Consider the following 23683-nt stretch of genomic DNA (forward strand, 5'->3'; position numbering starts at 1 on the left):
GAATAAAATCAACTATACAAAGAGCATTTCTAAGCATCAGGGGCAACTGGCGGTAGAAGGAGTTATATGTGAAGAGGGGGAAATGTAGGCAAGAAAACGAGGATCTTATTAAGTGTCTCAATAAAGATGTAAGACAGTTTGGAGACAATGCCGATATCACTCTAATGAGGGAACATGAATGACCAAATCGAGGATCTGGATGCATACTGAGATTGTAACGGGAAGTTAATGCTAGAACTTTGCAAGTGGCGCAACCTAGTTATGGCAAATAGACGAAATTGATCGGAGGGACAAATCACGCGGGAATTCTGGAGCAGGCAGTCCACCATTGACTGTTGCCTAATGTCGCAGGAAATCTATAGCAAGCTGGCAAAAATGGAAACAAACTAGGAGGGGGAGCACAGTTTTTGGAAGTCATCATAAACGTATTACTCTGCAAAAGGGAGACGTCAGCAAAAGACAAATGCTGATGACACAGAACGAATACGGAAAATTTAAGGGTTATTAAATTAATGCGTAGATAGCAGCAGGCGTCGAGGAACAAATCGAGAAACGTTGCATAGAAAAGTGGGACAATAGCCCTGTTTGCATGAACCTGATTGCGTCGGGTCGAGTCGGGGGTCAGGTTGAGCAAGGTCACCCCAACTCGACGGCTGCGTGTTTACATGAACTTGATTTTAACGAGTCGAGACCGGTTGAATTGCGGCGACGCCGAGCGTCGAGAAGCGCAGTTCCAGCAAGCAGTGGCAGCCTCCGAGATCACGGCCAGTACCGCAGTCTCGGAGGCACGACTGCGCAAGCGAAAAACAATTTCGCGTTTATTCTCTGCCCTCCCCCTATCCTAACTCTTCGATTCCACAGCGTTTACAAGCACATCGAGGCAGGGTCGAGTTGAGTCAAAATAACCTTCGCGGGAGAGTTGACTGGAGCCGACCACTTGACTCTCAACCCTACTCGACGCTCGCTTACATGAACCCAGTAACCAGTTTTGGACCTGATAGCTCGACTATCAGGTTAACGACCCTTATAATCACAACTATCATCAGTCCGGAAATGAAACAAGTAACAGTGGTGTTATGATCGGGCGTCGACCTACAGCCTAAGTGGATTAGCAGGCCGTCTACGCTTGGGCAACGATGAGTCAGGAAAGGCGTCGTCACGGGGTCGAGTACCGGTATAGCCTTGGCGGCAGTGATGATACTAGAAAGCATCCTTTCTCGTCCCTGCGGGAAGAAAGAGATCCAGCCCCACCTCGCTGGCAGGCCAATTTCGGCGGCGCGCCCACAATTACTCCGGGCTGCGCCGTCCGGATGGCGCCGTAGGAAGCAAACGACATTTCTTCCCTGGATGGAGAACGGGAACGGCGGGCGAAGCAAGCCGTATTTTCCCACTGGTTGCTGCAGACAGAGGAAGACGACTTCAAAAGAAATGGGTGCTCAAAGTTAGTTGAAGTTGAAGCTGAGTTTTATTTACGCAACGAGACAGGTGTCAGGGAGATTGACGAAAAGGCAAAACAAGCCTGGCTAAGCGTCAACCTTCTGTAACACGGGACGCTTCATACTGAACATGGAAATAAAAGAAATAAAATCGAAGTGACAACATATACATACAACTGCATCTACAAACACATTCGTCAGGTTCAGTAGTTATAACTAACAGTAATTAAAGATGTTCAAGGACGCCTCATTTTTAGGAGCTGTGGGAAGAACATGTGGAATCATCAACGGACAATACATATTTATCACAGACAATACATATTTATCAAAAAGATTCTTGATCATTTCTAGAGATTTCGTTTAATTTATGATAGGCATATGATTTGAGGAAGATTATTAAGGAGGTCTGCTATCTTATAGGCCAGATTTTGCGCGGCGCAATTAGTACGGATCGTCTCGTGTGTATTTTGTGGAGTCTAATTCATAATGGTCCCCCCCGCACACACACACATTCGCACACAGCAGACTCAGAAGCTACAGGCAAGCAAACAATGGGACAATACGCACGGTACCGGGGGCAGCGACAAACGTATTTAGAGATGAACATTACGACAACGTCAACACTGGGCACACTGCCCATAGCCACGAGTCTGTGGGCAGCGTTTCTGTAGCCGCACCGTTTTCAGAGGCGTTGATCATTCTTCCGATTGGCCACGCACGGACCGTTATCCTCGCCCGGAACGTTTAAGAGAGACAATAAATGAAAAAAAAAAGAATGAGTGCTGCAGGATTTTCTTCGCCAAAAACGACGCCGTGAGCCGCTTACGCAAAAAAAAAAAAAATTGGGCGGAATAGAACTTGAGAGCACTCTTACGCGCCTCGGTTCATTGCATTCGGTTTCACCGGTTCCTGCTGTCTGATTAACGTAGGGAGCCTCATCAGCAATGTTCTATATGTGCGGTCGTTGTGAGCACGTGTTTTGATCTGACCAATATGTGATATGTGTGAATATATGTGATGTGTGAATTGGAGGAGAATATCCTCGAAGTAACTGCTTCGGTGCTGTCGCCTGGAAAATTGCGGTGAAGGTGATGGAGTAAGAGAGCGTTCCAGGTCAAACAAAGCGACTTCACCCGTGCCCTACGATGGACCCGATTTGAGGAGAGTAGAAATGCGCGCTCTCTCACTCACACATGCGCGCGCATAGAAAAGTAGAGGATGTGCTGAACGATGCGATGCCAAACGCTAGCTCACATTACAAGCGCGGGTTCGACGTTCGTTCTTTGCGTCTGCTTCTCCTAGTCATGTCCAGTGCTCATTATCTCTTGATGCACCTTGAACACCTTTGCACAGTGACCCCAGACACCAACTTTTCTTCATTTCTCGCTTAAAGGACCATAAATTGGTATAAAAAGACAAGGACAACCACGCAGACATACACTAGCCTCTTTCTTTCGGGACTAGGATGATAGCAATAGTTGATAAGCTAAAAATATTTGGGCATAACCTTTTCAGCTGATAAGACCTGGACTGGTCACAAAGAATCATTATTAGATTACTTCTAATTCATCACACTGCTTTTGCATCTCACAATAATTGCTGCGCGCTTATGCGGGATAAAACTAGTTTTATATATGCGCACATTATTACACGGATGCAACTGAAAACACTGCTGCACATTGTCAATTTGCCGCGACTACAACCAAGTCGCAAATTTTTTTCTGACATTAATGCCACGAATATATTTGAATTCCGTTTGGTGCACTCATTGGTTTTTTATGGTGAGAATTGTTAAGCACTTTTAAGTGCTGGTTCCGGCCTAACCGCGCAGAGAAGTGATCCTTGAACCGGTGCATTAAACCGATGGCTCATACCACATCGCCGTGTGAGATACATACTGCAACCACTTGCCTATAAAGTTACCTTCCTGCTAAATAAATACAAAAAGAAGGTGTTGATTACTTTACTTTTACGCGAAGACAGACTGCGAGCTTTTTTTTTATAAATTTGCGATATTGCCTTGTAATTGTCATATGCAAGGTCCAGTTCTTTCCAGCTATATTATTATATAGCTGCTTTTAATGCTGAACAGACGCCTTGAAACATAAGCTGCTTGTTTATGCCTCGGCATTGTTGCTATGTAAACTTTCATTGGCTATGGAACTTGTGGGTTACCACCCTCACCAAAAGCAGTACGCGACTGCTACATTGCTGAGGTGCCCCGAACCTGGAGTTGGGAATAAAAATTTGTTGATTGAATGCTTGCTTGATTAATTGATTAATTAACTGGTGTCTGCCGCGGCTAAGTAAAGCATTCGGGTGATAGGTATTCCAATAGCAGTCACCTTATAGTATGAATTTATCAGCTTGCTTCATTAAGACCCAAGCTCTCAGCGATTAAAAATGACGCTTGCCCTCTCTTCCCTCAAGTGATACAGTCCGACTTCTAAAGAAAACATGTTTGGTCTGCGCCCCGCCCGAGAACTCTTCACCCATCGACAGCCGGTTTGTTTACTTCTGGTGGCCGCACTCGCTTACCCACACGTCATCACAATCGCTTGTATACCTTTCACCGCTATCACTGTGAGCGCATCATGAACTCCGATCTCAAACCGCGTGCCCTGCAAGGGACAACTGCTGTGTTCTTCGAAAACTACAAACATGCCCTGCGTAGAAACGCGCGTCTGAAAGCCGGCGATGGCAGTGATGACTCGTTGGCTCATAGGACTCTCCCGTCGCACGGGAGGTGTAGCCGTGACGTCATGTCCCGTGGTTTAGCCGTGACGTGATGCTTGCACGGAATGGAAGCGCCGGGCTCTCTGTCACTCACCATGACATCCCCGGACTCGTGTTTTATATATTTGTGAAAAATAATTCCAAAAACCGTCACTACGTAGGTGATCAATCAACTTGAAGATTAAACAAAGTACGGATTTTGAAATTTATTTACAAAATTCTGGTTACGTTTGAAAGACTCATATCTCGTGTGAATGATCAAAAGTATTCGTTATACGCACTGAACACATTTACGGAAAAGCTTGAGAACCGTTTCAGAGTCCTTTTAAGTCCCCCCAGCCTACGCGACCGGCGCAGATGTTTCTGACTTTCCGGACATTGCATCCGGCTATTCACAGGCTGGTACAACAGGCGGTACAAAGGTAGTACAACGCTTGATATCATGTTACCTGGGAACAAGAGAGGTATGCTGGGGCCAGCGCTTTACAGCCATATGTGAGGTCAGATTCCGCGGCCTCGGCCTCCAGTAAGAATATGCGTCACCAGTGGCCGCTACAGCTTTTTGTTGCGAGATTTTTCTCAACATGGTGAAAACTGTAGTGTGTAAAGAAAACAGAGTACAAGTTGAAGTTGATTTGTATCGGTGTGTTGCCGCACTATAACGGCCAAGACTCCTCTAAATACACAAAAACGCGTTTTTTGTTATGGGGATCGATGAACATACCCGAAAAAAAAACCATCACTAAGGAAAAAATTTTTAGACTGTCAACAGACTGTCCAGTCTTTTGTGATCAAGTCTAGAGAGTTCCTATAAACAAATCTTATAGACTAGCCTTTAGAGAATGGTAATACTATACGCCGTTTATAGGCTATCTATATATTTATGGCTACACACCTTTGTAGATTTTTGCCTGTAGACAGTAATCAACTTTGTAAAGCCAAAAAAGTTTATAGGAAGGCAACAGAGTCTGTGAAAAGTCTATGGGAAATCTATAGACCATATATATTAGAGATATAACAAGGTTCGCCAAGCGCAAAATTGATGCGGTTGACGTTACAGTCCCTATCTGAACAAGGATGGAGGCGAGAGGGAAACAAGAAACTCTTTTTTTCCGAGGCCCAGAACATCCCATCATGAGACTTCAACTCGCTCAGATTGATGCCGAAGCCTCGACAATGTTGCTGAAAAGACATGCTCTGGAACGGCTCACCAGAACGAATTCAGGCACATGGTCCTCTACAGCATCGAAATGCCTTCGTGTCTGCATGCTTGGAAGAAAAAAGATATTGAAAAAAAATCAATTCACCAGTAACGAAAAGGAGCACCCTTGGAGTACAGTCTGCAGCTATTATTTTCTATGCTACCGAAGCCATACAAAAAGACACATAAATATAAAAATACCACGAAATAACTCGATTATAACAGTACAAGTGCAATCAGACCATGTTTGGAAAGCGGCTGCAAAACAAGCATGAAATTGAATCACACTACAAAAGGAAAAATGTGTTTATAATGAATTTATTTAAATATGTTTCGAGCAGGTTGTTTTCAAACGCAGCAAGCAATTTGTGGAGCATGCAGCACAACATACGGATTTTGCGTGGTCGCACTGGCATTTCTAATTCGCGTGCAATAGGGTTCATGAAATATGGCCCCCTGCATGGAGCTAACTGAGCGCTTGCGAAGACGTTCGATGATTACAACGAGAAATTAGATGCAGGAGGGCAACACACCCTCGAGCTGGCGCTGCCGGTTAGGCCGGACGCGGACAGTCTATCCTATCCCGCTCGGCCGCTGCTGTCAAGGTCGTTCACTTCCTCAGGTAGCGACCGGCTCCTATTGCATCTGTGCGAAGGGCATTCGGTGCCGTGCCTAGGTTCAGGAGGCCCAACTGAGCCTCTGAAGAAACCGGTTTATAAGAAAAAAAGCAGAGTGGCGCAGTGGAAGCGTGCTGGGCCTATAACCCAGAGGTCCGTTGTTAGAAACCACGCTCTGCTATTGTTTTGGTTTTTTCTTCTATCCTCATTTTTCAACAGTAGGATTCAATCTGTACTACAATTTGCATTCTAATATAGGGTACGTTGCAGTGCAGCGCAATCAGCAGAGTGGCGCAGTGGAAGCGTGCTGGGCTCATAACCCAGAGGTCCGTGGTTAGAAACCACGCTCTGCTATTGTTTTGGTTTTTTCCTTGTATCCTCTTTTTTCAACAGTAGGATTGAATCTGTACTACAATTTGCATTCTAATATAGGGTACGTTGCAGTGCAGCGCAATCAGCAGAGTGGCGCAGTGGAAGCGTGCTGGGCCCATACCCCGAGGTCCGTGGATCGAAACCACGCTCTGCTATTGTTTTAGTTTTTTTCTTCTATCCTCTTTTTTCAACAGTAGGATTGAATCTGTACTACAATTTGCATTCTAATATAGGGTACGTTGCAGTGCAGCGCAATCAGCAGAGTGGCGCAGTGGGATTCGACTTCCGGCCACCGAGCGTGACGGACGTGCGATGACGGGCTCCGTTTGAGCAGCTACAGCGGTCATGTCTGGCCGCGGAAACAGGGCTTTTGCCTCGGATGAAGAGTATCAGGTGATTCTGCCTACCCTTCCTACAGGACGTGTTGTGTTGAACACAGTTTTTTGGCACGCTGACGTGCGGGCCCGTCCTTATCGGGTCGAAGATTTCAGGGATGCGCTGGCTCAGCTGATGCTGCTCCCCGAGGTTGTCGCCTTGGGGGCGTATCGCATGAGCCATGTATGGGCTGTTACTTTCGCGAGTGCTGAGGCGGTGACGAAAATTCTTTCTGCCGGAGACCTGAAAGTCAAGGACCGCCGCTGTCTCGTCATCGACCCGGCAAACCAGGACGTCCGCGTCAAGCTGCACTGGCTGCTGCACAACGTGCCCGACGAAGACGTGAGGGTAGCCTTTGCTCCGTACGGCAAGGTGAGCGAAGTCTCCAAGGAGCGGTGGCGCGTCCAGGGTGTCGCCAGCAAGGGGTCGACGACACGCTTGGTTTCATTGAAAATGAATCCTGGCGTGAAGCTGGAAGACCTCCCTCACGAAGTCAGGGTTGGCGGTGAGCTGGCTCTCGTGGTTGTACTGTGCAGAGCTCCGCTGTGTCTGCGCTGCCACGGTACTGGGCACATTCGCCGTGAGTGCAAGGTTCCACGATGCGGCGCCTGTCGTCGCTACGGGCACGAAGAAAGCAGCTGCGTACGCACGTACGCAAGTGCTGCCGTCCCAGTCAACACTGACATTTCGTCCGAACTTGTCATGGATGAGGCTGACGCGGAAGACGCTGCAGCAGAGGCAGGGGACAGCGTGGAGAAGGCCCCTGCTGTGCCCCCTACGGAAATACCCACAAGCGTAGAGGAGCCCAGCAGTAAGCGGCAGCAACAGGCAGCGCAGCCTGCAGAAGTCAAGGCGCCAACGGACGAAGTCTTGAGCGGTGGGGCGTCAGCTCCCGTCGTTCCCCAGCATGGTGACAGCATGGAAGTGTCACATGCATCAACCAGCAACCAAGCAGGGAAGCGACCGCACGAGCACAGTGCGAATGGAGAGCCCAAAGTGAGCGAAGGCGACGAGCCGCCGCAGAAGACTGTTGGTGTCAGGCGACCGACGTTGAAACCGCGGCCGAATGTACAGGCCGATCAACGAGCGGCGGCTAAGACGCCGCCTTAGTTGGAGTGAGTGCCCTGTGAGTGGTTCCTGTGGGCGTGAGATGGCCTTTTTCGGTAACGGACTGCATGGGCTGATTTTCCAGTCCATACGCAAGAGGCACTTGTGCAAGAGACTTTGGATTACCGGCACCGCACCCATCGAGCACCTCAGACTAGGCAAGTCACCCGCACCGTCGCCTTGTGTCCCGAGGTATGCACCATATGGCTCCTGTACCTAAACTAGATGGCTTCTACACCTCTTAGAGCGTTGCGCATTGCAACAATTAATGTCAGGGGACTGGCTTCCAAGAAGCGTCAGTACCAGCTAAGCCGGCTGTTCGTTGATAATGACCTAGACATAATAGCCGTACAGGAGACGAAAGTCGAAAGACAGGAACAGGCGGACCTTATGGTGCAGCCTTTTACGGCACGCTACAATGTTTGTGTGTGCCATTCTTCTGGCACATCAGGCGGTTGTGCTGTATTTATTAGGAATTCTCTCGGGATTGTCGAGCAGAATTTAACTGCGTGTCAAACTGGCCGTTTGGTTGTAGTGGATTTTTTTTATTGCAATTTGCTATGGAGAGTCATATGCGTGTATGCTCCTAACAGGGAGAACGAGCGCAAGGAATTTTTTGAGCGCGTTGAACCATATGTGTGCTGTGAGCGGTTAATTGTGCTTTTGGGCGACTTTAACTGCGTTTGTAAAGCAGATGATAGAATTACAAAAAGACTCCTTCGTGACAAAAGTGCGGAATTGTTGAATTCGATTGTGCAAGAAAATGGTTTAGATGATGTTGCTGAAGTTCTTTCGGTAGCGCCGCATTTTACTCACTTCCAGGGTGAAAGTCACGCGAGACTTGACAGAGCGTATGTGTCGCTTGATCTGATTCCTTTGTGCAATAGCTACGAGGTAAAACACATGTCTTTTACCGACCACAGCTTAGTTACGTTTACCCTGGGGAACAAAGACAAAAAATCTCGTTTCTCGTGGGACCTGTGGAAGTTTAACGCACAATTACTCGAGGATGAACGCTTTGACATTAAAGTTAATGAATGCATTAAAGCATTGCTATCAGCAGATCATGGGAACTGGGTAATTAGGTGGGAAGATTTCAAAGAACAAGTGAAAATAAACGCGATTGAAAGGGCAAGCATCATATGCCACGATAAACGTGTTAAAGAAAAAGAACTACATTGCCAACTTGACTTGCTCGTAAGCCTGGAAAGTTCCCAGCCGGGAAAATATAAGAAAGAAATAAGAGATACAAAAAGTAAACTTGAGATTATCGAAAAAGACAAGTATACAGCTGCCATGATACGGGCCCGTGCTGAACGCCTCTGGCTTGACCAAGTACCTACTAAACGCTCGCTTAGTGACGAGAAGTACGCGACTCAGAACGAAGTAAGACAAATCAGGTACAGAAACGAGGTAACGAATGATAGCAAAGTGATTCAGTTGGCGTTTGTTGAGCAGTATCGGGAATTGCTTGGGCGGCGACGGCTTGAAGAAGAGGGGTTTGCAAACACGTTCTTGTCCCGTATGCCAAAACTAGGAGACGATATAAAACAAGGGCTGGAGGTACCAATCAGCGTAAGCGAAGTGGGAAGAGCAATCGAAGAGCTGAGTGCCGGAAAATCTCCCGGTCCTGACGGCTTAGGTAGTGAATTTTATAAGAAGTTCAAAGCCGAACTCACCCAAGCTCTCCACTGCGTCTTCACCGAAATTTATGAGACAAAGAAAATGCCACCATCATTTAAAACAGCACACGTGGTTTTAATACCCAAGAGTGAGGACCAGGCTAAACTTCTGTCCGTTGGGGCTTATCGGCCGATAAGCCTAACCAACGTTGACTATAAAGTGTTTATGAAGATTCTTGCCAACAGACTGCAAAAGGTCATAAAGGACCTTGTAGGGCCCCACCAAACGTGCGGTATTAAAGGTCGCACCATTGGAACAAATGTGCACATTGCTAGAACTGTTCTTGAATGCTGCGATGCCTTCGGGGGCCGAGTTGCCATGATACAGCTTGACCTTGCAAAGGCCTTCGATCGAGTGTCGCATGACATTCTTTTCGCCATTCTAGAATATGCCAACGTCGGCTCTGTGATAATACAAGGTGTACAGATGGCGTACGACAACTGTGTTACCCGAATTATAGTGAACAAACAGCTGACTGAACCTGTACCTGTGTGTTCTTCGGTCAGGCAGGGTTGCCCGCTCTCGCCTTTGCTCTTTGCGATCTACCTTGAGCCTTTTCTGTTATCACTGTTGCACAATGATGGGATCTGCGGTTTCACTCTTCTGTCGGCGCAAGTAAAAGTGCTTGCTTACGCTGATGATATTGCTGTTTTTTGCGCGGATCAAGAAAGCGTTAAAGAAGTTGTGAAAGTCGCAGGGGAATATTGCAAAAAGACTGGGTCCGAAATTAACTGGGATAAGTGCATAGGTTTTTGGCACGGTGATTGGGACAGCACACCTGCCGTGTTTGCTAACATGAAATGGACGACCGCCCCTGCGAAGTACTTGGGGGTACCCTTGGAGCACTATAAAAGCAGTACGGAGTTGTGGGGTGAGATAACGCAGAGTGCAAGGAGAAAAGCGGATGGCTGGAAAGGACGTGACCTTTCTGTTTTCGCGCGCGCAAGTGTGTGCAATGTATTTTTAATAGCCAGAATTTGGTATATATTGCAGTTCGTGCTCATTACCCGAGCAAACCTGCAGAAGCTGCATAGAGTGTTTGCTGTCTTTATTTGGAGCTCAAATTGGGAGCGAACAAGTCGAGTTAATCTGTTCCTTCCGGTCAAAAGGGGCGGCCTTGGTCTTTCTAATTTGTATCTGAAGCAAGTTGTCTCAAGATTTTTGTTTCTACGTGATCAAACCGATCCCTTGTTGCGCACAATGTTGCAGGTGCGTTTAGGCAACGTGTTGCCGGAATTTGTTGTGTCCAGTTACCCGGCCACGAATCGTGCTGTAACAGGTTTTTTGCGTGAAGTTGTGGCAGCCTTTCGCACTTTGAGCGCTCACTTTTCTACACAGTATCTATCTGCTGTACCCAGGAAAAAACTGTACAAAGATTTGCTAGATATATTTATACCTGCTCCCTTATACCGTTCCTTTTGCTGCGGAGGCCCAGGAAAAGATGTGTTAAAGCGAGTTAAGAAGATCCCGGTAAGACCGACTGTGAAATCCTTTTTCTTTAAACTTCATACCGGTACCCTTCCGGTGAAAACATGGCTAAACGATAAAGGCATTTTTGTGTCCTGGACCACCGACTGCATACTCTGCAAAAAACCCGAGACCATCGAACATGTGTTTATCGACTGCTGGGACCCGGTTTTCCACTGGGACATCTTGCAAAGAACATTGAAGAAAGAACTACCTGTCTCTCCTTATGGCATCCGGTTTCTACCTATAGAAAGTGAGGAGGTTCCTTAAGACATGTTTATGCTACTGGGCCTCCACAGCATCTGGAAAACGAGAATGGCGGCCAGGCACGCCGACGCAAATGTGCGACCAGTGAGAGAAAACTTTATAGAAAGTGCAGTTTTCCTGAGAGATGTTCTCCGCAGTCAACCCCAGCCGCCGGACTGGGTGGCAGTTATGGATGAACTGATTAACATGAAAAAGTTTTAACCCATTGTCTCGGCCAAAGTGTGGCTAGAGATTTTTATGTATTGTTTACCGGTAATAAAGAAAAAAAAAGCAGAGTGGCGCAGTGGAAGCGTGCTGGGCCCATAACCCAGAGGTCCGTAGATCGAAACCACGCTCTGCTATTGTTTTGGTTTTTTTCTTCTATCCTCTTTTTTCAACAGTAGGATTCAATCTGTACTACAATTTGCATTCTAATATAGGGTACGTTGCAGTGCAGTGCAATCAGCAGAGTGGCGCAGTGGAAGCGTGCTGGGCCCATAACCCAGAGGTCTGTGGTTAGAAACTACGCTCTGCTATTGTTTTGGTTTTTTCCTTGTATCCTCTTTTTTCAACAGTAGGATTGAATCTGTACTACAATTTGCATTCTAATATAGGGTACGTTGCAGTGCAGCGCAATCAGCAGAGTGGCGCAGTTCGTGCGTCCTGCCCGCATTTATTTTCGGGAAAGAATGGACTGCTTTCTGGCCATCCAGAAAGCAACTGCGGAGCCTCCCGAGTGGCTCTCGAGGCTAGAGCCGCTCTGTATGCTTCGTGAATTTTAGTATGACGAAGCCAGACTCATGATGGCTGACCACGACAGTGTCGTATGTACATAGCGTTTTGTGTGTTTTTTGTTGAGTGTTTTTTGTGTAAATGTTATGTGTCGCAGCCAGGCAATAAAGAAAAAAAAAAAAAAGCAGAGTGGCGCAGTGGAAGCGTGCTGGGCCCATAACCCAGAGGTCCGTGGATCGAAACCACGCTCTGCTATTGTTTTGGTTTCTTCTATCCTCTTTTTTCAACAGTAGGATTCAATCTGTACTACAATTTGCATTCTAATATAGGGTACGTTGCAGTGCAGTGCAATCAGCAGAGTGGCGCAGTGGAAGCGTGCTGGGCCCATAACCCAGAGGTCCGTGGTTAGAAACCACGCTCTGCTATTGTTTTGGTTTTTTCCTTGTATCCTCTTTTTTCAACAGTAGGATTGAATCTGTACTACAATTAGCATTCTAATATAGTGTACGTTGCAGTGCAGCGCAATCAGCAGAGTGGCGCAGTGGAAGCGTGCTGGGCCCATAACCCAGAGGTCCGTGGATCGAAACCACGCTCTGCTATTGTTTTGGTTTTTTTCTTCTATCCTCTTTTTTCAACAGTAGGATTGAATCTGTACTACAATTTGCATTCTAATATAGGGTACGTTGCAGTGCAGCGCAATCAGCAGAGTGGCGCAGTGGAAGCGTGCTGGGCCCATAACCCAGAGGTCCGTGGTTAGAAACCACGCTCTGCTATTGTTTTGGTTTTTTCCTTGTATCCTCTTTTTTTCAACAGTAGGATTGAATCTGTACCACAATTTGCATTCCAATATAGGGTACGTTGCAGTGCAGCGCAATCAACAGATTGCGCTGCACTGCAACGTACCCTATATTAGAGTGGCGCATTGGCACAGACAATGAGGATGGGGTACCATTTGATCTCATAATGCTCTTGGGCCTCCACAGTATATGGCGCTCCAGAATGGCAGGCTATTATTGTGACAAAGACGCACGACCTGCCCGCATTTATTTTCGGGAAAGAATGGACTGCTTTCTGGCCATCCAGAAAGCAACTGCGGAGCCTCCCGAGTGGCTCTCGAGGCTAGAGCCGCTCTGTATGCTTCGTGAATTTTAGTATGACGAAGCCAGACTCATGATGGCTGACCACGACAGTGTCGTATGTACATAGCGTTTTGTGTGTTTTTTGTTGAGTGTTTTTTGTGTAAATGTTATGGGTCAAGGCCAGGCAATAAAGAAAAAAAAGAGTGGCGCATTGGAAGCGTGCTGGGCCCATAACCCAGAGGTCCGTGGATCGAAACCACGCTCTGCTATTGTTTTGGTTTTTTTCTTCTATCCTCTTTTTTCAACAGTAGGATTCAATCTGTACTACAATTTGCATTCTAATATAGGGTACGTTGCAGTGCAGTGCAATCAGCAGAGTGGCGCAGTGGAAGCGTGCTGGGCCCATAACCCAGAGGTCCGTGGTTAGAAACTACGCTCTGCTATTGTTTTGGTTTTTTCCTTGTATCCTCTTTTTTCAACAGTAGGATTGAATCTGTACTACAATTTGCATTCTAATATAGGGTACGTTGCAGTGCAGCGCAATCAGCAGAGTGGCGCAGTGGAAGCGTGCTGGGCCCATAACCCAGAGGTCCGTGGTTAGAAACCACGCTCTGCTATTGTTTTGGTTTTTTCCTTGTATCCTCTTTTTTCAACAGTAGGATTGAATCTGTACTACAATTTGCATTCTAATATAGGGTAAGTTGCAGTGCAGCGCAATCAGCAGAGTGGCGCAGTGGACTCGACTTCCGGCCACCGAGCGTGACGGACGTGCGATGACGGGCTCCGTTGGAGCAGCTACAGCGGTCATGTCTGGCCGCGGAAACAGGGCTTTTGCCTCGGATGAAGAGTATCAGGTGATTCTGCCTACCCTTCCTACAGGACGTGTTGTGTTGAACACAGTTTTTTTGCACGCTGACGTGCGGGCCCGTCCTTATCGGGTCGAAGATTTCAGGGATGCGCTGGCTCAGCTGATGCTGCTCCCCGAGGTTATCGCCTTGGGGGCGTATCGCATGAGCCATGTATGGGCTGTTACTTTCGCGAGTGCTGAGGCGGTGACGAAAATTCTTTCTGCCGGAGACCTGAAAGTCAAGGACCGCCGCTGTCTCGTCATCGAACCGGCAAACCAGGACGTTCGCGTCAAACTGCACTGGCTGCTGCACAACGTGCCCGACGAAGACGTGAGGGTAGCCTTTGCTCCGTACGGCAAGGTGAGCGAAGTCTCCAAGCAGCGGTGGCGCGTCCAGGGTGTCGCCAGCAAGGGGTCGACGACACGCTTGGTTTCATTGAAAATGAACCCTGGCGTGAAGCTGGAAGACCTCCCTCACGAAGTCAGGGTTGGCGGTGAGCCGGCTCTCGTGGTTGTACCGGGCAGAGCTCCGCTGTGTCTGCGCTGCCACGGTACTGGGCACATTCGTCGTGAGTGCAAGGTTCCACGATGCGGCGCCTGTCGTCGCTACGGGCTCGAAGAAAGCAGCTGCGTACGCACGTACGCGAGTGCTGCCGTCCCAGTCAACACTGACATTTCGTCCGAACTTGTCATGGACGAGGCTGACGCGGAAGACGCTGCAGCAGAGGCAGGGGACAGCGTGGAGAAGGCCCCTGCTGTGCCCCCTACGGAAATATCCACAAGCGTAGAGGAGCCCAGCAGTAAGCGGCAGCAACAGGTAGCGCAGCCTGCAGAAGTCAAGGCGCCAACGGACGAAGTCTTGAGCGGTGGGGCGTCAGCTCCCGTCGTTCCCCAGCATGGTGACAGCATGGAAGTGTCACATGCATCTACCAGCAGCCAAGCAGGGAAGCGACCGCACGAGCACAGTGCGAATGGAGAGCCCAAAGTGAGCGAAGGCGACGAGCCGCCGCAGAAGACTGTTGGTGTCAGGCGACCGACGTTGAAACCGCGGCCGAATGTACAGGCCGATCAACGAGCGGCGGCTAAGCCGCCGCCTTAGTTGGAGAGAGTGCCCTGTGAGTGGTTTCTGTGGGCGTGAGATGACCTTTTTCGGTGACGGACTGCATGGGCTGATTTTCCAGTCCATACGCAAGAGGCACTTATGCAAGAGACTTTGGATTACCGGCACCGCACCCATCGAGCACCTCAGACTAGGCAAGTCACCCGCACCGTCGCCTTGTGTCCCGAGGTATGCACCATATGGCTCCTGTACCTAAACTAGATGGCTTCTACACCTCTTAGAGCGTTGCGCATTGCAACACTTAATGTCAGGGGACTGGCTTCCAAGAAGCGTCAGTACCAGCTAAGCCGGCTGTTCGTTGATAATGACCTAGACATAATAGCCATACAGGAGACGAAAGTCGAAAGACAGGAACAGGCGGACCTTATGGAGCAGCCTTTTACGGCACGCTACAATGTTTGTGTGTGCCATTCTTCTGGCACATCGGGCGGTTGTGCTGTATTTATTAGGAATTCTCTCGGGATTGTCGAGCAGAATTTAACTGTGTGTCAAACTGGCCGTTCGGTTGTAGTGGATTTTTTTTATTGCAATTTGCTATGGAGAGTCATATGCGTGTATGCTCCTAACAGGGAGAACGAGCGCAAGGAATTTTTTGAGCGCGTTGAACCATATGTGTGCTGTGAGCGGTTAATTGTGCTTTTGGGCGACTTTAACTGCGTTTGTAAAGCAGATGATAGAATTACAAAAAGACTCCTTCGTGACAAAAGTGCGGAATTGTTGAATTCGATTGTGCAAGAAAATGGTTTAGATGATGTTGCTGAAGTTCTTTCGGTAGCGCCGCATTTTACTCACTTCCAGGGTGAAAGTCACGCGAGACTTGACAGAGAGTATGTGTCGCTTGATCTGATTCCTTTGTGCAATAGCTACGAGGTAAAACACATGTCTTTTACCGACCACAGCTTAGTTACGTTTACCCTGGGGAACAAAGACAAGAAATCTCGTTTTTCGTGGGACCTGTGGAAGTTTAACGCACAATTGCTCGAGGATGAACGCTTTGACATTAAAGTTAATGAATGCATTAAAGCATTGCTATCAGCAGAGCCTGGGAACTGGGCAATTAGGTGGGAAGATTTCAAAGAACAAGTGAAAATAAACGCGATTGAAAGGGCAAGCATCATATGCCACGATAAACGTGTTAAAGAAAAAGAACTACATTGCCAACTTGACTTGCTCGTAAGCCTGGAAAGTTCCCAGCCGGGAAGATATAAGAAAGAAATAAGAGATACAAAAAGTAAACTTGAGATTATCGAAAAAGACAAGTATACAGCTGCCATGATACGGGCCCGAGCTGAACGTCTCTGGCTTGACCAAGTACCTACTAAACGCTCGCTTAGTGACGAAAAGAAGTACGCGACTCAGAACGAAGTAAGACAAATCAGGTACAGAAACGAGGTAACGAATGATAGCAAAGTGATTCAGTTGGCGTTTGTTGAGCAGTATCGGGAATTGCTTGGGCGGCGACGGCTTGAAGAGGGGTTTGCAAACACGTTCTTGTCCCGTATGCCAAAACTAGGAGACGATATAAAACAAGGGCTGGAGGTACCAATCAGCGTAAGCGAAGTGGGAAGAGCAATCGAAGAGCTGAGTGCCGGAAAATCTCCCGGTCCTGACGGCTTAGGTAGTGAATTTTATAAGAAGTTCAAAGCCGAACTCACCCAAGCTCTCCACTGCGTCTTCACCGAAATTTATTAGACAAAGAAAATGCCACCATCATTTAAAACAGCACACGTGGTTTTAATACCCAAGAGTGAGGACCAGGCTAAACTTCTGTCCGTTGGGGCTTATCGGCCGATAAGCCTAACCAACGTTGACTATAAAGTGTTTATGAAGATTCTTGCCAACAGACTGCAAAAGGTCATAAAGGACCTTGTAGGGCCCCACCAAACGTGCGGTATTAAAGGTCGCACCATTGGAACAAATGTGCACATTGCTAGAACTGTTCTTGAATGCTGCGATGCCTTCGGGGGCCGAGTTGCCATGATACAGCTTGACCTTGCAAAGGCCTTCGATCGAGTGTCGCACGACATTCTTTTCGCCATTCTAGAATATGCCAACGTCGGCTCTGTGATAATACAAGGTGTACAGATGGCGTACGACAACTGTGTTACCCGAATTATAGTGAACAAACAGCTGACTGAACCTGTACCTGTGTGTTCTTCGGTCAGGCAGGGTTGCCCGCTCTCGCCTTTGCCCTTTGCGATCTACCTTGAGCCTTTTCTGTTATCACTGTTGCACAATGATGGGATCTGCGGTTTCACTCTTCTGTCGGCGCAAGTAAAAGTGCTTGCTTACGCTGATGATATTGCTGTTTTTTGCGCGGATCAAGAAAGCGTTAAAGAAGTTGTGAAAGTCGCGGGGGAATATTGCAAAAAGACTGGGTCCGAAATTAACTGGGATAAGTGCATAGGTTTTTGGCACGGTGATTGGGACAGCACACCTGCCGTGTTTGCTAACATGAAATGGACGACCGCCCCTGCGAAGTACTTGGGGGTACCCTTGGAGCACTATAAAAGCAGTACGGAGTTGTGGGGTGAGATAACGCAGAGTGCAAGGAGAAAAGCGGATGGCTGGAAAGGACGTGACCTTTCTGTTTTCGCGCGCGCAAGTGTGTGCAATGTATTTTTAATAGCCAGAATTTGGTATATATTGCAGTTCGTGCTCATTACCCGAGCAAACCTGCAGAAGCTGCATAGAGTGTTTGCTGTCTTTATTTGGAACTCAAATTGGGAGCGAACAAGTCGAGTTAATCTGTTCCTTCCGGTCAAAAGGGGCGGCCTTGGTCTTTCTAATTTGTTTCTGAAGCAAGTTGTCTCAAGATTTTTGTTTCTACGTGATCAAACCGATCCCTTGTTGCGCACAATGTTGCAGGTGCGCTTAGGCAACGTGTTGCCGGAATTTGTTGTGTCCAGTTACCCGGCCACGAATCGTGCTGTAACAGGTTTTTTGCGTGAAGTTGTGGCAGCCTTTCGCACTTTGAGCGCTCACTTTTCTACACAGTATCTATCTGCTGTACCCAGGAAAAAACTGTACAAAGATTTGCTAGATATATTTATACCTGCTCCCTTATACCGTTCCTTTTGCTGCGGAGGCCCAGGCAAAGATGTGTTAAAGCGAGTTAAGAAGATGCCGGTAAGACCGACTGTCAAATCCTTTTTCTTTAAACTTCATACCGGTACCCTTCCGGTGAAAACATGGCTAAACGATAAAGGCATTTTTGTGCCCTGGACCACCGACTGCATACTCTGCAAAAAACCCGAGACCATCGAACATGTGTTTATCGACTGCTGGGACCCGGTTTTCCACTGGGACATCTTGCAAAGAACATTGAAGAAAGAACTACCTGTAACTCCTTATGGCATCCGGTTTCTACCTATAGAAAGTGAGGAGGTTCCTTACGACATGTTTATGCTACTGGGCCTCCACAGCATCTGGAAAACGAGAATGGCGGCCAGGCACGCCGACGCAAATGTGCGACCAGTGAGAGAAAACTTTATAGAAAGTGCAGTTTTCCTCAGAGATGTTCTCCGCAGTCAACCCCAGCCGCCGGACTGGGTGGCAGTTATGGATGAACTGATTAACATGAAAAAGTTTTAACCCATTGTCTCGGCCAAAGTGTGGCTAGAGATTTTTATGTATTGCTTACCGGTAATAAAGAAAAAAAAAGCAGAGTGGCGCAGTGGAAGCGTGCTGGGCCCATAACCCAGAGGTCCGTGGATCGAAACCACGCTCTGCTATTGTTTTGGTTTTTTTCTTCTATCCTCTTTTTTCAACAGTAGGAGTACAATGTAGTCCAGAGTGGCTGTCACGTGTTGAGTTATTATTGGCGATGAAGGAATTTTAGCATGAGCGTGACCGCACAAGCTGAGCGGCCGTTGTTTTAACAAAGATGTTGATTGTGTTTTAGTGCTTATGTATGAATATGTGCTTTCTTTTCATGTGGGTCAAAATACCGGCAATAAACAAAAAAAATTCAATCTGTACTACAATTTGCATTCTAATATAGGGTACGTTGCAGTACAGCGCAATCAGCAGAGTGGCGCAGTGGAAGCGTGCTGGGCCCATAACCCAGAGGTCCGTGGATCGAAACCACGCTCTGCTATTGTTTTGGTTTTTTTCTTCTATCCTCTTTTTTCAACAGTAGGATTCAATCTGTACTACAATTTGCATTCTAATATAGGGTACGTTGCAGTGCAGCGCAATCAGCAGAGTGGCGCAGTGGAAGCGTGCTGGGCCCATAACCCAGAGGTCCGTGGTTAGAAACCACGCTCTGCTATTGTTTTGGTTTTTTCCTTGTATCCTCTTTTTTCAACAGTAGGATTGAATCTGTACTACAATTTGCATTCTAATATAGGGTACGTTGCAGTGCAGCGCAATCAGCAGAGTGGCGCAGTGGGATTCGACTTCCGGCCACCGAGCGTGACGGACGCGTTATCATGAGCTCCGTCGGAGCGGTTTCAGCGGCCCAGCCGGGCCGCGGTAGCATGTTTTTTGCGGCTACTGCCGGTGATTACCAGGTTATTCTGCCCAATCTGCCATCCGGACGCATCGTCGCCAACACCGTTTTCATGCACGGCGATCCAAGAGCCCGGCCGTATCGTGTTGAAGACTACCGGGACACTTTGGCCAACCTTGGTGCGCTTCCCGACGTTGTGGCGTTGGGGGCGTATCAAATGAACCACGTGTGGGCTGTGACAATGACAACTGCTGATGCCGCTCAGAAGCTGGTTTTGGCCGTCGACGTGAAGGTAAAGGATCGCCCATGTTTGCTCATTGATCCGAATAACCGAGAGGTTCGCGTAAAGCTGCACTGGTTGCTGCATGGCGTTACCGACGAAGACGTTCGCGTGGCACTGTCGCCCTACGGGAAGGTGTTGGAAGTGACCCGGGAGAAGTGGCGGGCGCTCGGTGTCGCTGAAAAAGGGTCGACGACTCGTACAGTTGGACTAAAATTGCATGCCGACGTCAAAATAGACGATATTTCGCATCAGCTCAAGATAGCCGGCGAGCTAACTCTTGTTGTTGTGCCGGGCCGCGCTCCTCTGTGTCTGCGCTGCATGAGCACCGGGCACATTCGTCGCGACTGCAAAGTGCCGCGCTGTAGTCGTTGTCGTCGTTTCGGCCACGTCGATGCTGATTGCGCAAAGACGTACGCCAGCGTAGCCGGACCAGTGCAGGCAAACGACATATCGGACCACCTGATGGACGAGGAAGACTCAGAGGAAACAGCAAGGACGAGCCGTAACCTGGTTACGCAAGGTGCATCGTCGAACTTTCAAGGGGAACAACTAATTGACGGCGGAGATAAACCCGCAGACAAGCGGCGACATGACGACGCAGAAGGCGGGAACGAGAAGGATGAGGCAAGCACTACGGGCCACCCCTCTCCCGGAGGAGGCGAGAAACCACCCACCGAGCCGGCACCAGTCACCGTGATGGACAGCGACAGTATTAGTGCCGCTGCAAAGCGACCTCACGACGCAGGCGAAAATGGGAAGGAGCTTAGTGTCGTTGCTGCAGACGAGCCGCCAACCAAGACGACTGTTGGACGGCGTCCTTCATTTCGACCGCTGCCGAACACTTCGGCGGCGCGCAAGACGGCGGAAACGCCGCCTATGCCGCCGTGAGGACCGCCCTGTGCTAGCACACTCCGGATCAAACCGCAGTTGTGAGGTAAGCGCCATGCCCCCAGTTTTCTTTCCCGCCTTGCTATGATGACTATGGATAAGTCCATTCGCGTGGCAACATTAAATGTCCGAGGGCTTGCCTCAAGGAGGAAGCAGAGTCAACTGTACCGCCTGTTAAGCGACTTTGACCTTGACATTCTAGAGGTGCAGGAGACGAAAGTCGAGGGCGACGTGGAAACCGGGGGCATGGTGCAGCAATTCGTAGCGCGATACTGTGCTATTGTGAGCCATTCCGTGGGATATTCTTCAGGCTGCGCATTGTTGGTCCGACATAGTCTAGGAGCTAAAATAGAAGCCGTTACGTCATGCACGTCAGGACGGTTTATTGTATGTGATTTCTTGTTGTCGTCCTTGGAGTGGCGTGTAATCTGTTTGTATGCGCCGACTGTTGCCGGGGAAAGGTGCAGGTTTTTTGAACAGCTAAAACAGTATACCCAGTGTAATAGGTTGGTCATTCTTATTGGCGATTTCAACTGCGTTCTTTCATCCCGGGACAAAACTAGCACCCGACCGTACAAGGATGCAAGCACGACTGCCCTAAATGAAATAATAGGGAACAGTAGTTTGGCGGATGTGGCTGAATGCCTTGGTGGTGGAAGAAATACACAGTACACCCATTTTCAGGCTTCGAGCCACGCTCGTTTGGATAGAGCATACGTAAGCCTTGATTTGGTACCCTTTTGCAAGGAGTACCGAGTGAGCGCTGTTTCATTTACTGATCACTGCTTAGTCAGTTTTCTAGTAGCAAGCACGAAAGAAAGGAAAAGAAGCTTCGAGTGGCAGTTATGGAAATTGAATTCAAAATTACTGGATGATGAAATTTTTATGGCAGACGTGACGACGCAAGTTGATGCAATGAAACATATGGGTAATACGACGTACAGAGAAAAATGGGAGAACTTCAAGCAGACAGTTAAAATGAAAGCATTGGAGCGGGCGAGCGCTATACGCAGACAAAAGGGGGCAGAGGAAAAAACGATGCGCAGAAACATGGAAAAATTGATCAGTGAAGAGTGTAGTAGACCCGGCATGTTCATGGACGATATTCGCGCACTAAAGCATAAAATAGAACAGTTCGACATCGAAAGTTACCACGGTGCTCTGGTGCGAGCGAGAGCTGAAAGGCTGATAGCGGGGGAAGTTCCATCAAAAAGAGCGTTGGCCGCAGAAAAGTGGCACGCGCGGCGCAATCAGATAGTGGAAATTGAAGTTGGTGGAAAAGTTAGTGACACAGCAGAAGATATTGAGCGCGCTTTCTTCGAGCACTACAGTGGGTTATTTGCCAACTGCTCAGTTGACATTGATCGTTTCAAGAAGGACTTCCTTTTGTTGATGCCCAGCCTAGACGACGGTACGAAGGAATTATTGGAGGCAGCTATCTCAGTAGAGGAGGTGAAAAACGCTATTGAAAGCTTGCAGCCGGGGAAGTCTCCGGGCCCGGATGGTCTGACCTCAGCCTTTTATAAACGTCTAAAAAGAACAATTTCACCAGTTTTAGCTGCTGTCTATAATGAGGCATTCGATCTCAATGTACTGCCGCCTTCCTTCACATCCTCCCACACTGTTCTTATACCGAAATCAGAAGACCCCTCTGTATTGCGCAGAGTAACTTCTTACCGTCCAATTTGCCTCACAAATGGAGACTATAAGATAATGATGAAAATTTTGGCTAAGCGATTGCAGACAGTCATTACTGACCTGGTGGGGCCGCATCAAACGTGCGGTATTAAAGGCCGATCTATTTTCTCAAATATACATGTAGCGCGTAGTATCCTTGAGTGCTGCGACGCAATGGGCACACAAGTGGCAATGATCCAAATTGATCTGGAGAAAGCTTTCGATAGGGTGCCTCATGAAATTCTTCTGTGCATTCTAGATCATGTGAATGTGGGTAGAATTATTCGAGGCGGGGTCGCCATGGCGTACCAGGATTGCACGACAAGTCCAATTGTCAACAAGGTTGTGGGTTCACGCATTCCAGTCAAACGCTCGGTGCGCCAGGGTTGCCCTCTTTCGCCACTGTTGTTTTGTTTGTATATAGAGTCATTTTGTTTGAGCGTGATACAGAGCGATTGTATGCGCGGTTTTAAACTACATCAGTTAGAAGTCCGACTGTTGGCTTATGCGGATGATATAGCCATGTTTTGTAATGATTACGACAGTGTAACACAGGCTGTTAAGTGTGTTGAAAGTTTTTGTGCGGCCAGTGGCAGCGCGGTAAACTGGAGTAAGTGCCTGGGATTCTGGCACGGGGATTGGCCGGAGGCCCCAGACACTTTTGCCAACATGAGTTTTACTACGACTCCTGTTAAATACTTGGGAGTTCCTCTTGAGTGTTACAAAGACAGCGAAGCCTACTGGAGGAGTGAAGTGGATAAAATGAGGGAAAGAGTGAATAAATGGAATGGATGGAATTCGTCAATGTTCTCGAGAGCCACAATTTGCAACATATTTTTAGTGAGCAAACTTTGGTATGTCCTTCAAGTCTTGCATTGCTCCAGGGTTCATATCCAAAAATTTCATCGGGTGTTTGCAGTGTTCGTGTGGGCATCTTCCTGGGAAAGATCAAGCCGCACCAATTTATTTCTACGAGTTCGAAATGGAGGACTCAGTTTGTCACATTTGTTTTTGAGACAGGTTGTCAATCGGTATTTATTTCTTCGGGACGTTAAGCACCCGTTTCTACACACTGTCTGTCAACTTCGCCTGGGGAAGCACTTGCCTAATATGGTTGTCTCTGCTGGCAGTATGCCCGGAGGAGTGCATGGTTTTCTACGCGAAGTTGTGGTTTCATGTAGGTTTTTGATGGCGCGGTTTTCACTCCAATACCTGAGTGAAGTCAACCGGAAAAAACTGTATAAAGACCTCTGTAGTGTGGTTCTCCCCGTGCCTTTATATAGGTCCCTTTACAGGGAAGGTATAGGTAACAAGGTACTAAAGCGTGTTAAGGCAATGTTAGTCCCGTCTGGTGTTAAGACTTT

General features: G+C 48.0%; 9 non-coding genes across 9 annotated transcripts; all 9 read left to right on the forward strand.

The window, feature by feature from the left end:
- The first annotated feature begins 6272 nt into the window (after window positions 1-6272).
- TRNAM-CAU (transfer RNA methionine (anticodon CAU)) lies at window positions 6273-6344 on the forward strand. Its single transcript has one exon. It is a non-coding gene; the product is annotated as a tRNA-Met (tRNA).
- Window positions 6345-12155: 5811 nt separating this feature from the next.
- TRNAM-CAU (transfer RNA methionine (anticodon CAU)) lies at window positions 12156-12227 on the forward strand. Its single transcript has one exon. It is a non-coding gene; the product is annotated as a tRNA-Met (tRNA).
- A 98-nt stretch (window positions 12228-12325) lies between these two features.
- On the forward strand, window positions 12326-12397 carry TRNAM-CAU (transfer RNA methionine (anticodon CAU)). The gene has a single exon. It is a non-coding gene; the product is annotated as a tRNA-Met (tRNA).
- A 102-nt stretch (window positions 12398-12499) lies between these two features.
- TRNAM-CAU (transfer RNA methionine (anticodon CAU)) lies at window positions 12500-12571 on the forward strand. Its single transcript has one exon. It is a non-coding gene; the product is annotated as a tRNA-Met (tRNA).
- Window positions 12572-12673: 102 nt separating this feature from the next.
- On the forward strand, window positions 12674-12745 carry TRNAM-CAU (transfer RNA methionine (anticodon CAU)). The gene has a single exon. It is a non-coding gene; the product is annotated as a tRNA-Met (tRNA).
- Window positions 12746-13596: 851 nt separating this feature from the next.
- Window positions 13597-13668, forward strand: TRNAM-CAU (transfer RNA methionine (anticodon CAU)). The gene has a single exon. It is a non-coding gene; the product is annotated as a tRNA-Met (tRNA).
- A 5012-nt stretch (window positions 13669-18680) lies between these two features.
- TRNAM-CAU (transfer RNA methionine (anticodon CAU)) lies at window positions 18681-18752 on the forward strand. Its single transcript has one exon. It is a non-coding gene; the product is annotated as a tRNA-Met (tRNA).
- Window positions 18753-19045: 293 nt separating this feature from the next.
- Window positions 19046-19117, forward strand: TRNAM-CAU (transfer RNA methionine (anticodon CAU)). The gene has a single exon. It is a non-coding gene; the product is annotated as a tRNA-Met (tRNA).
- A 102-nt stretch (window positions 19118-19219) lies between these two features.
- Window positions 19220-19291, forward strand: TRNAM-CAU (transfer RNA methionine (anticodon CAU)). The gene has a single exon. It is a non-coding gene; the product is annotated as a tRNA-Met (tRNA).
- Window positions 19292-23683: the final 4392 nt, after the last annotated feature.

Source organism: Amblyomma americanum, chromosome 3, assembly GCF_052857255.1.
Source record: "Amblyomma americanum isolate KBUSLIRL-KWMA chromosome 3, ASM5285725v1, whole genome shotgun sequence".
Taxonomy (NCBI): domain Eukaryota; kingdom Metazoa; phylum Arthropoda; class Arachnida; order Ixodida; family Ixodidae; genus Amblyomma; species Amblyomma americanum.